Here is a 7,500-nt window from a genome sequence, read left to right as displayed (position 1 = left end):
TAGCCTGGAGCCTCTAGAAGTTTAGACTGGAGCCTCTAGAAGATTAGCCTGGAGCCTCTAAAAGTTTAGCCTGTAGCCTCTAGAAGATTAGACTGGAGCCTCTAGAAGATTAGACTGTAGCCTCTAGAAGATTAGACTGTAGCCTCTAGAAGATTAGACTGGAGCCTCTAGAAGTTTAGACTGGAGCCTCTAGAAGTTTAGCCTGTAGCCTCTAGAAGTTTAGACTGGAGCCTCTAGAAGTTTAGCCTGTAGCCTCTAGAAGTTTAGACTGGAGCCTCTAGAAGATTAGACTGTAGCCTCTAGAAGATTAGCCTGGAGCCTCTAGAAGTTTAGCCTGTAGCCTCTAGAAGATTAGACTGGAGCCTCTAGAAGATTAGCCTGGAGCCTCTAGAAGTTTAGCCTGTAGCCTCTAGAAGATTAGACTGGAGCCTCTAGAAGATTAGACTGTAGCCTCTAGAAGATTAGACTGTAGCCTCTAGAAGATTAGACTGGAGCCTCTAGAAGTTTAGACTGGAGCCTCTAGAAGATTAGCCTGGAGCCTCTAGAAGTTTAGACTGTAGCCTCTAGAAGATTAGACTGGAGCCTCTAGAAGTTTAGACTGTAGCCTCTAGAAGATTAGACTGGAGCCTCTAGAAGTTTAGACTGTAGCCTCTAGAAGTTTAGACTGGAGCCTCTAGAAGATTAGACTGGAGCCTCTAGAAGATTAGCCTGTAGCCTCTAGAAGATTAGACTGGAGCCTCTAGAAGATTAGACTGGAGCCTCTAGAAGATTAGCCTGGAGCCTCTAGAAGTTTAGCCTGTAGCCTCTAGAAGATTAGACTGGAGCCTCTAGAAGATTAGACTGTAGCCTCTAGAAGATTAGACTGTAGCCTCTAGAAGATTAGACTGGAGCCTCTAGAAGTTTAGACTGGAGCCTCTAGAAGATTAGCCTGGAGCCTCTAGAAGTTTAGACTGTAGCCTCTAGAAGATTAGACTGGAGCCTCTAGAAGTTTAGACTGTAGCCTCTAGAAGATTAGACTGGAGCCTCTAGAAGTTTAGACTGGAGGCTCTAGAAGTTCAGCCTGGAGCCTCTAGAAGTTCAGCCTGGAGCCTCTAGAAGATTAGCCTGGAGCCTCTAGAAGTTTAGACTGGAGCCTCTAGAAGATTAGACTGGAGCCTCTAGAAGATTAGACTGTAGCCTCTAGAAGATTAGACTGGAGCCTCTAGAAGATTAGACTGGAGCCAAGAGAACATTCAAAAATACACCATTACCAGCATACCACCAATCTATCTACAATGCATGCCACCAATCTATCTACAATGCATACCACCAATCTATCTACAATGCATACCACCAATCTATCTACAATGCATACCACCAATCTATCTACAATGCATACCACCAATCTATCTACAATGCATACCACCAATCCATCTACAATGCATACCACCAATCCATCTACAATGCATACCACCAATCTATCTACAATGCATACCACCAATCTATCTACAATGCATACCACCAATCTATCTACAATGCATACCACCAATCTATCTACAATGCATACCACCAATCTATCTACAATGCATACCACCAATCTATCTACAATGCATACCACCAATCTATCTACAATGCATACCACCAATCTATCTACAATGCATACCACCAATCTATCTACAATGCATACCACCAATCTATCTACAATGCATACCACCAATCTATCTACAATGCATACCACCAATCTATCTACAATGCATACCACCAATCTATCTACAATGCATACCACCAATCTATCTACAATGCATACCACCAATCTATCTACAATGCATACCACCAATCTATCTACAATGCATACCTTCTCATCAGTTTATCCTTGGTAGCCATATCATCATCCTCCTCAGCGCTCTACAGTCAATGAATGCTCTGCCTATGTAACTCTGTGTCTGCCTCTGTGTTGTTGGCACGGTGGTGACTGAGTAAGGACGGATGGTGTACCTGTCACGACTTTGTCACGACTTCTACCGAAGGTAGTTCCTCTCCCTGTTCGGGCGGCGCTCGGCGCTCGGCGTCGCCGGTCTACTTTTTCCTTTTCTGTTTGTTTTGTCTTTGGTTCTATTTCACACCTGGTTTCAGTTCCCTTAATTATCTGTGTGTATATATTTACCCTGTTTCCTGCCTGGGTTTGTGTGGGATCATTCTTTCATTGTGATTGGCTCGGTGAGGTTATGCCATTTCTTTGTTTTCACGGATTATTAAGAGTGTCATTGTCTGAACTTTGTTTGTTCCTCCGTGCGTTTGTACGGGTTCTCTGTTGTCGAGGGCGTTGTCGAGGGCGTTGTACTTGTTTTGATTGTACCACACCTGTGTTGGGGGACTTGCCAATTAAAGTCTCAGACATCTCTGCTCTCCTGCGCCTGACTCCTTCACCTACCTCCTAAACGCAACATTATCCCAGTACCGTATCAGCTTTTCAAATGACTTATCGGTCACGATCAATTAGGAGCGTTTTAAAGCTGCGGTGGTGGTAACTCCATGGTAACGTTGTATAAATATACTGGAAGAGTTCATGCCTGACAATTAAATTGGTCTGTCACTATGGGGCTGCCATTAATCTCAACTTGTCATCCTTGTTTATGCTGCATGTACTGGCTGCCTGCGTGTGTGGGAGGGCCTTTTAGAGGAGGTGTGTGTGGGAGGGGCTTGGGATAGGAGGTGTGTGTGGGAGGGGCTTGGGAGAGGAGGTGTGTGTGGGAGTGCCTTTTAGAGGAGGTGTGTGTGGGAGGGGAATGGGAGAGGAGGTGTGTGTGGAAGGGCCTTTTAGAGGAGGTGTGTGTGGGAGGGGCTTGGGAGAGGAGGTGTGTGTGGGAGGGACTTGGAAGAGGAGGTGCGTGTGGGAGGGGCTTGGTAGAGGAGGTGTGTGTGGGAGGGCCTTGGGAAGAGGTGTGTGTGGGAGGGGCTTGGGAGAGGAGGTGTGAGTGGGACTTGGGACAGGAGGTCTGTGTAGGGCTTGGGAGAGGAGGTGTGAGTGGGGCTTGGGACAGGAGGTGTATGTGAGGGGGATGTGATGGGGCTTGGGAGAGGAGGTGTGAGAGTGGCTTGGGAGAGGAGGTGTGAGTGGGGCTTGGGACAGGAGGTGTATGTGAGGGGGGTGTGATGGGGATTGTGAGGGGGAGGGGTGTATCTGGAAATCTTGTTAATGGTAACTGTCACTACTGAGCCCGTTGGCAGCCTTACTCTATGACATCATGCATCCGGAGTATTTCTCTAAATTGCTTGGAGATGTAAAGAGCTCCACAAAATGCCTTCTATAATCATGTGGTCATTTAATCACAAACACCATGTGGGAGAAAAAAAATCCCTTTTTGGATCAAACTTCCTTTGGAATGATTCTGGGTATTATTTTTTGGTATGTTTTGTAATGGAGGCTGTTACTCTGTCATGGTAGGTGGACTGGTAGAGGTTCAATATAATGTTTAAAAAGGTTAACAGACCACTTTTTATTTAGCCACAGAGGTTAAGGAAGGTTTGTGTGTATGGACACGATGGCACCTTACATCTCTACCCCCCCCCCCCCCCCTCTTGGTGTGACCCCCCCAGCAGGACAGGGACATTAGTCAGTCCCCCACCTCTCCTCCACTCCAGGGCTAAAGCATTATAATAGAAACCTATTGTTTCTGTGTGTCTGTGTTTGACTGGAGACGAACAGAAGAGTGTCTGTGTTTGACTGGAGACGAACAGAAGAGTGTCTGTGTTTGACTGGAGACGAACAGAAGAGTGTCTGTGTTTGACTGGAGACGAACAGAAGAGTGTCTGTGTTTGACTGGAGACGAACAGAAGAGTGTCTGTGTTTGACTGGAGACGAACAGAAGAGTGTCTGTGTTTGACTGGAGACGAACAGAAGAGTGTCTGTGTTTGACTGGAGACGAACAGAAGAGTGTCTGTGTTTGACTGGAGACGAACAGAAGAGTGTCTGTGTTTGACTGGAGACGAACAGAAGAGTGTCTGTGTTTGACTGGAGACGAACAGAAGAGTGTCTGTGTTTGACTGGAGACGAACAGAAGAGTGTCTGTGTTTGACTGGAGACGAACAGAAGAGTGTCTGTGTTTGACTGGAGACGAACAGAAGAGTGTCTGTGTTTGACTGGAGACGAACAGAAGAGTGTCTGTGTTTGACTGGAGACGAACAGAAAAGTGTCTGTGTTTGACTGGAGACGAACAGAAGAGTGTCTGTGTTTGACTGGAGACGAACAGAAGAGTGTCTGTGTTTGACTGGAGACGAACAGAAGAGTGTCTGTGTTTGACTGGAGACGAACAGAAGAGTGTCTGTGTTTGACTGGAGACGAACAGAAGAGTGTCTGTGTTTGACTGGAGACGAACAGAAGAGTGTCTGTGTTTGACTGGAGACGAACAGAAGAGTGTCTGTGTTTGACTGGAGACGAACAGAAGAGTGTCTGTGTTTGACTGGAGACGAACAGAAGAGTGTCTGTGTTTGACTGGAGACGAACAGAAGAGTGTCTGTGTTTGACTGGAGACGAACAGAAGAGTGTCTGTGTTTGACTGGAGACGAACAGAAGAGTGTCTGTGTTTGACTGGAGACGAACAGAAGAGTGTCTGTGTTTGACTGGAGACGAACAGAAGAGTGTCTGTGTTTGACTGGAGACGAACAGAAGAGTGTCTGTGTTTGACTGGAGACGAACAGAAGAGTGTCTGTCTGCTGTTGGACCTGGATTCATATTTCCATGTGATTATTGACATGCATATTCAAACGCATGTTTTACCATCCCATAATGTTTATGTTCCTCTGTGACAGTGACAACATTTAATACATTAAAACTCCTGGGATTCATTTCAGACCAGTGTTTTTTTTTTTACTCTTCTGTTTCTCGTTTTTGTTCTTCTGACAATTGAACTTCTGCCAAAACTGTCCAGACATGCAGATGATCTGAGGGATGTAAAACGTTGGGATGTTTCTCTCCTCACCAGACTGTCCTGTCAGACGTCAAGACATGGAACTTTCATTAACCTACTGCTGTCTCACACACACACACAGTGAGTGAGTGTATGTGTGGTCGAGTGTGTGTCTGTGTGTGTGGTTGTCTGTATGCTTGTGTGTCTAAGTGTGTGTGTGTGTGTGTGTGCTGTCATCCCTATATGTCTACAGACTCACGGTGGGCAGCAGGATATAGCTGCAGGGTACAGCTGCAGGGTGGTAATTGGAGGACCCAACCCATGGGGTGATTAAAATGCATTTATTTCCCCCTACTGTCACATCTGCATAGAAACCGGACGACCCTGTAGCTGATAGGTTACTGTCTGAGGACGACCCTGTAGCTGATAGGTTACTGTCTGAGGACGACCCTGTAGCTGATAGGTTACTGTCTGAGGACGACCCTGTAGCTGTTAGGTTACTGTCTGAGGACGACCCTGTAGCTGATAGGTTACTGTCTGAGGACGACCCTGTAGCTGATAGGTTACTGTCTGAGGACGACCCTGTAGCTGATAGGTTACTGTCTGAGGACGACCCTGTAGCTGATAGGTTAATGTCTGAGGACTGAGGACTAGCCTGTAGCTGATAGGTTACTGTCTGGGGACTGAGGACGACCCTGTAGCTGATAGGTTACTGTCTGAGGACGACCCTGTAGCTGTTAGGTTACTGTCTGAGGACGACCCTGTAGCTGATAGGTTACTGTCTGAGGACTGAGGACGACCCTGTAGCTGTTAGGTTACTGTCTGAGGACAACCCTGTAGCTGATAGGTTACTGTCTGAGGACAACCCTGTAGCTGATAGGTTACTGTCTGAGGACGACCCTGTAGCTGATAGGTTACTGTCTGAGGACGACCCTGTAGCTGATAGGTTACTGTGTGAGGACTGAGGACGACCCTGTAGCTGATAGGTTACTGTCTGAGGACGACCCTGTAGCTGATAGGTTACTGTCTGAGGACTGAGGACGACCCTGTAGCTGATAGGTTACTGTCTGAGGACGACCCTGTAGCTGATAGGTTACTGTCTGAGGACGACCCTGTAGCTGATAGGTTACTGTCTCGGGACTGAGGACGACCCTGTAGCTGATAGGTTACTGTCTGAGGACGACCCTGTAGCTGATAGGTTACTGTCTGAGGACTGAGGACGACCCTGTAGCTGATAGGTTACTGTCTGAGGACGACCCTGTAGCTGATAGGTTACTGTCTGAGGACGACCCTGTAGCTGATAGGTTACTGTCTGAGGACTGAGGACGACCCTGTAGCTGATAGGTTACTGTCTGAGGACTGAGGACGACCCTGTAGCTGATAGGTTACTGTCTGAGGACTGAGGACGACCCTGTAGCTGATAGGTTACTGTCTGAGGACGACCCTGTAGCTGATAGGTTACTGTCTGAGGACGACCCTGTAGCTGATAGGTTACTGTCTGAGGACTGAGGACGACCCTGTAGCTGTTAGGTTACTGTCTGAGGACTGAGGACGACCCTGTAGCTGATAGGTTACTGTCTGAGGACGACCCTGTAGCTGTTAGGTTACTGTCTGAGGACGACCCTGTAGCTGATAGGTTACTGTCTGAGGACGACCCTGTAGCTGATAGGTTACTGTCTGAGGACGACCCTGTAGCTGATAGGTTACTGTCTGAGGACGACCCTGTAGCTGATAGGTTACTGTCTGAGGACTGAGGACGACCCTGTAGCTGTTAGGTTACTGTCTGAGAACGACCCTGTAGCTGATAGGTTACTGTCTGAGGACGACCCTGTAGCTGATAGGTTACTGACTGAGGACTGAGGACGACCCTGTAGCTGATAGGTTACTGTCTGAGGACGACCCTGTAGCTGTTAGGTTACTGTCTGAGGACTGAGGACTAGCCTGTAGCTGATAGGTTACTGTCTGGGGACTGAGGATGACCCTGTAGCTGATAGGTTACTGTCTGAGGACGACCCTGTAGCTGTTAGGCTACTGTCTGAGGACGACCCTGTAGCTGTTAGGTTACTGTCTGAGGACGACCCTGTAGCTGATAGGTTACTGTCTGAGGACTGAGGACGACCCTGTAGCTGTTAGGTTACTGTCTGAGGGCGACCCTGTAGCTGATAGGTTACTGTCTGAGGACGACCCTGTAGCTGATAGGTTACTGTCTCGGGACTGAGGACGACCCTGTAGCTGATAGGTTACTGTCTGAGGACGACCCTGTAGCTGATAGGTTACTGTCTGAGGACGACCCTGTAGCTGATAGGTTACTGTCTGAGGACGACCCTGTAGCTGATAGGTTACTGTCTGAGGACGACCCTGTAGCTGATAGGTTACTGTCTCGGGACTGAGGACGACCCTGTAGCTGATAGGTTACTGTCTGAGGACGACCCTGTAGCTGATAGGTTACTGTCTGAGGACTGAGGACGACCCTGTAGCTGTTAGGTTACTGTCTGAGAACGACCCTGTAGCTGATAGGTTACTGTCTGAGGACTGAGGACTAGCCTGTAGCAGTTAGGTTACTGTCTGAGGACGACCCTGTAGCTGATAGGTTGCTGTCTGAGGACTGAGGACG

This window comes from Oncorhynchus clarkii, chromosome 1, assembly GCF_045791955.1.
Source record: "Oncorhynchus clarkii lewisi isolate Uvic-CL-2024 chromosome 1, UVic_Ocla_1.0, whole genome shotgun sequence".
Taxonomy (NCBI): Eukaryota; Metazoa; Chordata; class Actinopteri; order Salmoniformes; family Salmonidae; genus Oncorhynchus; species Oncorhynchus clarkii.
The sequence above is the reverse complement of the archived record's forward strand: the minus strand, read 5'-3'. Positions refer to the sequence as shown.